The sequence below is a fragment of the Capricornis sumatraensis genome, chromosome 12 (assembly GCF_032405125.1).
Source record: "Capricornis sumatraensis isolate serow.1 chromosome 12, serow.2, whole genome shotgun sequence".
Lineage (NCBI taxonomy): Eukaryota > Metazoa > Chordata > Mammalia > Artiodactyla > Bovidae > Capricornis > Capricornis sumatraensis.
This window is the reverse complement of record NC_091080.1, coordinates 42184277-42192486: the sequence shown is the minus strand read 5'-3', so window position 1 is coordinate 42192486 and position 8210 is coordinate 42184277.

The following is an 8210-nucleotide window of genomic DNA, read 5'->3' as shown; positions in this document are numbered from 1 at the left end:
TTCCAGTGAGTCAGTTCTCATCAGGTGGCCAAAGTATTGGAGTTTCAGCTTCCGCCTCAGTCCTTCCAATGAACATTCAGGACTGCCTTCCTTTAGGATGGACTGGTTGGATCTCCTTGCTGTCCAAGGGACTCTCAAGAGTCTTCTCCAACACCACAGTTCAAAAGTATCAGCGCTCAGCTTTCTTTAGAGACCAGCTCTCACATCCGTACATGGCTACTAGAAAAACCATAGCTTTGACTAGACAGACCTTTGTTGGCAAAATAATGTCTCTGCTTTTTAATATGCTGTCTAGGTTGTCACTCTGCTTATTTAAGTTATATGCAGAATACATCATGAGAAACGCTGGGCTGGAGGAAGCACAAGCTGGAATCAATATTGCTGGGAGAAATATCAATAACCTCAGATATGCAGATAACACCACCCTTATGGCAGAAAGTGAAGAACTAAAGAGCCTCTTGATGAAAGTGAAAGAGGAGAGTAAAAAAGTTGGCTTAAAGCTCAACATTCAGAAAACAAAGATCATGGTATCTGGTCCCATCACTTCATGGCAAATAGATGAGGAAACAGTGGCTGACTTTATTTTTCTGGACTCCAAAATCACTGCAGATGGTGATTGCAGCCAGTGAAATTAAAAGATGCTTACTCCTTGGAAGAAAAGTTATGAACAACCTAGACAACATATTAAAAAGCAGAGACATTTACTTTGTCAACAAAGGTCCATCTAGTCAAGGCTATCGTTTTTCCAGTGGCCATGTATGGATGTGAGAGCTGGACTATAAAGAAAGCTGAGCGCTGAAGAACTGATGCTTTTGAACTATGGTGTTGGAGAAGACTCTTGAGAGTTCCTTGTACTGCAAGGAGATCCAACCAGTCCATCCTAAAGGAGATCAGTCCTGGGTGTTCATTGATAGGACTGATTTTGAAGCTGAAACTCCAATACTTTGGCCACCTGATGCAAAGAGCTGACTCATTTGAAAAGACCCTGAAGCTGGGAAAAATTGAGGGTGGGAAGAGAAGGGGACAACAGAGGATGAGATGGTTGGATGGCATCACCAACTCAATGTACATGGGTTTGGGTGGACTCTGGGAGTTGGTAATGGAGAGGGAGGCCTGGCGTGCTGCAGTTCATGGGGTCGCAAAGAGTCGGACATGACTGAGTGACTGAGCTGAACTAAACTTAGGTTGGTAATAGCTTTTCTTCCAAGGAGCAAGCGTCTTTTAATTTCATAGCTGCAGTCAGTGACAGTGACAGGATGGTAACAAGCTATTTTGTAAACATCTTTATACTTACTGTACATTTGGGAGCCCTGCCTCAAAGTTCAGGTGGACAAGAGGAGTTAGGAAGTAGAGGCTCCCCTTGGTTCCCAGGTTAGGGGTGCTAGCCGCCTGCAAGAGCACCGGGCCAGGTGGGGAAGGCCCACATGGCCCGCCACCCAGGAGAGCTCAGAGTGGTCAGCGTGCAACCAAGGGGACACGTGCATGGCAGGTGCACGGCATGTGCTGGCTCCAGGAACAGCTCTAGCCTGGAGGGGTCATGCACCTGGTCTCTTCCCTCGCTGGCTTTGGGGGTCTGCAAATCTGTAGCCCACTTGGCCAGGCCTGCCCCGCTGGCCTCTTCTCCATAGGAAAGTCCTCAGTGGCAGTGGGAATCTCCGGCTGGGGCTCCCTGAGCCCACCTAGGTAGAGAATCCTCTGGTTTATTTCAGAGCCTGTGACTTCTGTAGGGTACTTGCAATCCAGCAGGATGCATCCCTTTATTCTCATTAAATAGCTCCTCAGGCATTACCTCTTTGATCACAGATGAGGAAACTAGATCAGTCTTAAATAGCTCCTTGAGAGCAATGAGCCAATTTTTTGTTTATTCATCAAATCGACGGGGTCCGGCCCAGAAGCTGAATATGTAAGTGGTAAACCCAGGAAAAACTGCCTCAAAGGCTGATGGTTAGTATTTGCATGTTGACCTTTTTGAAGTTAAATAAGAAGAGTTAAAGTTTCAGTTTCATTTTGCCAGGAATACCCTTTAATAACAGCGTGGTCACTTAGTGTAAGCCTGGGAATAGAGTGACCAGCACAGAACTTGGGAAGCAGTGGGTGCTGACCGCTGTGCCCCATGCTTGCCTTCTATCAAGTCGTCTAATCTTCGGGAAAAGCTGATTACCTCATTTCACAGATGGTGGAACGAAGCCTGAAGAAGGTAAGTATTAAGGGTTTGCCCAAAGTCTGGCAGCAAGTAGACTCGATTAAAAAACAACAAAAAAAAATCCACCCAGGCAGCCCAGTGCGAGAGTTGGTTTTCTCAATGCTGAATGTCTCTTATGAAAAGAGTGAAGCGGTGGGGTGCAAGTCTGTGAAGAGACGAAGTGAAATGTGTGGAACTGAATGAAGAGTTTAATACCCAAACTCAGGACTCAACAGTTTGGCGACATTATGACCAAGCTGTCATCAGTAACTGGAGCTTCCTGTCAGCGCCCCTTTCGCAGCCCCTCTGAAGTACGCATAGCAGAGTGGATGCTTTGAGGAGTTTCCTAACTGCTGGCGTCGGGTGTCTCAACTTCAGGAGACAGACGTTAGTGCTCCTGGAAGGAGATGAGCAGAAAGGGTGGGTGTCACAGACATGCACTCAGAGAGAAGCAGGCTCTTTTTATCTCTTCTGAACTCTGCTTTGACCTCAGCTGAAATGGGACCAGACAGCTTTCAAAGAACCATTGAGAGTTTTGGGCTCAGCCCCATTGGGGGCTGACTTTAAAGACCCTTGACTAACGAAAGTAGAGCGGGCAGCTGGCTTTTTCAGGACCCCTCCCCTCTCCCTGTATTTATGGCCTCTGCCTGCTAAGGCTCCCTCCTTGGTTTGGGCATGTTATGTGACTACGCCACAAAGCCCTTGGAAGCTGTCTGATTTGATATGTGCATGGAAGAGGAGTCTCAGTATAGAGAGCTTTCCCAATTGTTATTGTCTCTCCCTATAATTCACTAAAAAAAAAACCCTGCAAAGCCCAGAATGTAAAATTGAAACTCCATAATATGACTCACATCCTGGTGACTAAAATTCCTACATTTTCCACCACAGCGTAATTTCCAGGTTATTTCCTGGTTAGTCCCTGAATGGCACATTTCCTCACACAGTGCAGATATTGGTGTTTTTGCCCTGAGGAAGGGTTAAAGGAAACAGTTCTGTCCCTCTCCTTGCCTGTAAGCTTTCAGAGTCCCCTCTCTTCCCCTGTGGTACAGAGGGAGGCATGGGAGACAGTTGCTTAGCCCCAGTCTTTGAGGTTCAGGAGTCTACTCTGTGATTTCCTCAAAAGTTGTTAACTCTAGGCTGTATCTTCGTGATGCCCCAGTGACTGCAACAAATCAAGACGCTAATCTGACAATAGCCCTGTGTTTAGTTTGAAGTTATGTGGATGTGGCAAAGCCTGTCTGAGGCCAAATACTCAGCCTATTCTTCAACAAGTAGCTATTCATGGATTGTAGGTAGTTTATATGCCCTCTTCCCACCGTCCATTAGATTGTAAACTCCCATCAGGACTGTTTTGCTAAAGCAAAAGGACGGGAGTCTATTACGTGCAAGAGCCTGTGTCGTGCCGACTGAGTCCAGGGAGAGTGTTGGCTTGAATGTCAGCCGCTTTCTCATCTCGGAGCCATTAATAACGGAGAAGAGCCATGCTCTGCTCTTCTGAGCATGTGTTTACAAACTTGTGGAAAGGGGCAGAGAAAGCACAGCATGCTCGGGACTTTGACTGACGGAGGGTGACTTCAAAACCTCAGCCCTTAACACCAGAAAGCTGGAAGACTTCTTACGGCATCTCTACCATTATCCCCAGGCAGGACTGCGGTGAATCCATTCTGAACATGTAATCAGCTAGACACTTAAAACAAAGCACCAAAACCCAGGCAAGGAGACCCAGCTCTCCATCAGGAGCTCATCTCAGTGGTTTAAGGGGCTGAGGGACTCCTCCTTTACGAACCTAAATCCATCCGGCAGCTACTTCTGCTGGTTCCTCAGAAGAGCTGCACCATCTGGTGACCACGTCTGTGTCAAAACCCTTCACATACTCTCACACTATTATTAGATTCAGAATAAATTTCTTTACCACGTGAAAAGTTTCCCATAACATTAGATTCCAGATTAATCGTTTCTCTTACCAAAGGTGATGGCACCAGACTTCCCTGGTGATCCAGTGACTAAGACTCTGCACTTTCACTGCAGAGGGCACTGGTTCAATCCCTGGTCCAGGAACTAAGGTTCCACAAGCTGTGTGATGTGGCCAAGGAAAAAAAGTGATAACACCAATAATTAAAACATGACAGTGGTTGGGAATGACCAAAACAATTTTGTCAAATGAATGAAATTGTGATGAATTTTTTTAAAAAAAAGTTGTCATGTCTGCCAAGACATGGACGAACTGGTTGGATGGCATTACGGACTCAATGGACATGAGTTTGAGCAAGCTCCGGAAGATGGTGAAGGGCAGGGAAGCCTGGCGTGCTGTAGTCCATGGGGTCGCAGAGTCGGACATGACTGAATAGGTCTGCTGAACAACAGAGTCAGACTGAACAACAGGTCTGCTAAGTACAAACATGTTTATATATGAAAGGTCCTTTTATTGTCTGTGAGAAAGGCTATTATGCAACCAAATAAAGCAGAAAATCGGTTCAAAATTCTCCTTTGGAGAAACGACAGGGCCATATGCTTCCATTTCAAAGATGTTCCATTCAGGAGTGAGTCAGTTAACTTTGGTCATTTTGAAACACTTGATAAAAATAATTTCTGTTACCATAATGAGATGTCATGTAGAAGAGCTGGTGCAGGAAACCTTAGGAAACGTGCGTTGTCTTGTACTGTGAAGTCAGCCTAAAGCAGGACCAAGTCATGAGTATTCTCTGTAATAAAACCCACTAATGTGTTTAAACACCCACATGAGATCTTCTAGTTACAAGGCTGCTTAAGGAAGTCAGGGCTAACAGCAAATATAATGATAGTGGTGAAACAAACTTGTGCTCCCGCCACTTCCCATCTTTGAGGGACACGGAATTAAAAATGGATCATTCCATCTTGGAGAGTCCTCGGCTGTGGAGTTTGATCTGTTCACTGTGTGGGGAGGAGCACGCACAGTCCCACTGTACGTTTCTGTCATCGGCTGCTTTCTCCCCTGCAAGTTGTTCAGTTGCCAAGATTTTAAAGGGTGATTTGCTGGCAGCCTGGGATGTATCCATGACCTTAGCAAAGTGGAAATGAAAGCTCTCCGTTTTTCTTCTTTTCTTTCTTTTTTTTGCAACAGTAAAACTACCAATTTTACAGTCAGTTGAACAGCAATAGATGAATTTGTTTAAAGTCTGTGTTCACAAAGAAAACCTGAACTTCAGTGGCTTGAATGCCTGAAGCTGCAGCGCGATCTTTGAAGGGCAGACACTCTTACAGCTTGCTCTAGGCCACTGTCACCTGCTTCTCCGCACAGGTGCTGACCCCTCGGTTGATCCGGGGCCTCCTGGCGGGGGAACAGGAAAGCTGGGCCTTTGTGTGCTGCAGAGAACGCTTTTCCAAGGCCTGGGCCAGTTTTCTGCAGCGACCACAGGAAGCAGAAGAAAGAAAAGGGTAAGGGCCACCACGAAGGTCAGAGGGGGTTTAAATTTAGTTAACGTTGGAGGTTATAGCTTTTAACAACAGCTTTAAGAAAACTGATTCGAAGATGCAATTTGTTTCTTCTTTGTCAACCGTTAATTTTTTTTTATCCTATTGATAGTGACAGCTTAACAAAGTTTTTATAGGCTAGAGGTTTTCATCCTTTTAGAGGATAAAGGCCTGTTCCTAAAAAGAGATGCAGGTGGAGAACTTTATAAAGCTTCCATGACTTTCAAATTGGGAGCTTTAAAATAGACTCCCTGCTTGGCTGAGTCAAAAATAATCTGCGAGGGATGTTTAAAAAAAAATCTCTATTGGAAATGGGGGACTACTTCGGCAGTCAGATACAGAGGCTCAGATTTCTAGAAGCTTCTTTGTATTTTGCTTTCAGCCATTCTAGGATAGTTTTCTCAGTTTTTATTCAAAATTACCAAAGACGCCTCCCCTTATCTTTTCATATGTGTATTTCTTTAAATTTAGAGCATGGTGTTGTTCATTGTATCTCTGTGTGAGCAAAAGAGATGGCCACAGATTTCTGTACTTGCGCTCTATGTTCCCATCATTCTGTTAGTCCAAGTTTTCTATTCAAGGATGGAAATGTGGAAATTAGTCTTTCAAAGGAGAGTCATGTAAACTCTAGCTTCTCAATGGGAAACCCACACTGTTCAATAGGTATGATTACCCAGGGCTGATGTTGAATGTCCTGTATCACACAAAGGCCTTGTGTATTATTTAGCTGCATTTCTACCATATGTAAGAGGCTTGACTCCTTTGGAATGGGTTTCATACATTTATTTAGCTGGAGTTTTAAAATGCTTAGCGTGGGTCTACAGAGCTGTGGTTTCTATTGTATGTTGAGCAGGGTAAATGTAACCTGTACATCCAACTGCTGTCCTATAAATGCAGCCATGAAATTAAAAGACACTTGCTCCTTGGAAGAAAAGCTATGACCAAACTAGACAGCATATTAAAAAGCAGAGACATCATTTTGCCAACAAAGGTCCATATTGTCAAAGCTATGGTTTTTCCAGTAGTTGTATACTTAAGTGAGAGTTGGACCAGAAAGAAGGCAGAGCACTGAAGAACTGATGCTTTCAAACTGTGGTGCTGGAGAAGACTCATGAGAGTCCCTTGGACTGCAAGGAGACCAAACCAGTTAATTCTAAAGGAAATCAACCCTGGAATATGCATTGGAAGGACTGATTCTGAAGCTGAAGCTCCAATACTTTGGCCACTTGATGCAAAGAGCTGACTCATTGGAAAAGACCCTGATGCTGGGAAAGATAGAAGGCAGGAAGAGAAGGGATGAGAAGATGAGATGGTTGGATGGCATCACTGACTCAATGAACATGAGTCTGAGCAAGCTCCAGGAGATGGTGAAGGACAGGCAAGGCAGGCATGCTGCAGTCCATGAGGCTGCAAAGAGTCAGACACGACTAAGCAACTGAACAACAACAACAAATGCATATATTTGACAGCATAACGATTTCAGGTTTGGTGAGGACTCATTTAATTATTATTTGGGAAATGAAATTCTTTGTATAAGAGATGTTTATCTTCCAGATACCTAAGCGTACCTCTCAAGTGAACACAAAACTTCTTAACACTTTGACTGAAAGTGTTTTATAGAATCTATTACAGACTTTACTGCTTTCTGACACATGGTATAATGAATATTGTTTTCAAGAATGGGAGTATCCTCAGCCATTAAAAAAGGATGAAATCATGCCATTTGCAGCAACATGGTTGGACCTAGAGATGGTCATACAGAGTGAAGTCAGAGAAGGAGAAATATCGTATGACATCTCTTATATGTGGAATCTAAAAAGAACTGATAGAAATGAATGTACAAAATAGAGACTTGAAGACTTAGGGAATGAACTTATGGCTGCCGGGGGAAGGGATAGTTAAGGAGTTTGGGATGGACATGTACACCGTGCTGTATTTGAAATGAATGACCAACAGGGACCTTCTGTATAGCACAGGGAACTCTGCTTAATGTTGTGTGGCAGCCTGGATGGGAAGGGAGTTTGTAGGAGAATGGATACATGTCTGTGTGTGGTTGAGTCCCTTCACTGTCTACCTGAAACTGTCACAACGTTGTTAATCAGCTATACCCTCATACAAAACAAAAAGGTTAAAATAATAATGAAAAAGAATGGCAGTCTTGCTATGACTACACATCTCCATATGGTGGTATATATGACACTCCCATCATAATCAATGCCATTGCATGCCCAAACTGGTATGATTTTGAATTTGAGATTCTTCTTTTTATAGATTTTCTTACTCCTCTCTTGCCATTATATTGCCAGCTACCCCCTGTTGCTCTACGTGCCTTTGCATCTTTAATAGTTCCTAAAGTTCTGCTCCTCCTCCTGCCCCCAACCCCTCCCAGCATCAGAGTCTTTTCTGATGAGTCAACTCTTCGCATGAGGTGGCCAAAGTACTGGAGCTTCAGCTTTAGCATCATTCCTTCCAAAGAAATCCCAGGAGGAGAAGGGGACAACCGAGGATGAGATGGCTGGATGGCATCATGGACGCGATGGACGTGAGTCTGAGTGAACTCTGGGAGATGGTGATGGAC